Raw genomic sequence first — 378 nt, 5'->3', positions numbered from 1 at the left:
TGCGAGGCGGTGGGGGACTGATAATCACCCACTGAGTATTGTCGGTCGCCGGCTGATACTGCTGATAACAGTAATATATTCAGCCGAATGCATGCCGAATGAGTTAAGCCTGGATGTACATTTAAGTTCTAGAATTTAATTGAATGGCAATTTGCGATAACCGGTCTATTTGAATAGTTAGAGTAGTTGTAATTTTGAAGTAAGTAATTCAGGTTTAAGTGGGTATTATGTTTAATTCTTTTATTAACTTCACTTCAAAATCATACAATTCTTATTCTTTCACGTAATTTTGTATGTATATACTTAAATATTTTCTAAATGTAACTATAACATTTTAAAGATACGTATAATAGTTGTAATCTAAAAAAAGTTTTATGT

Source organism: Ostrinia nubilalis, chromosome 4, assembly GCF_963855985.1.
Source record: "Ostrinia nubilalis chromosome 4, ilOstNubi1.1, whole genome shotgun sequence".
Lineage (NCBI taxonomy): Eukaryota > Metazoa > Arthropoda > Insecta > Lepidoptera > Crambidae > Ostrinia > Ostrinia nubilalis.
The sequence above is the reverse complement of the archived record's forward strand: the minus strand, read 5'-3'. Positions refer to the sequence as shown.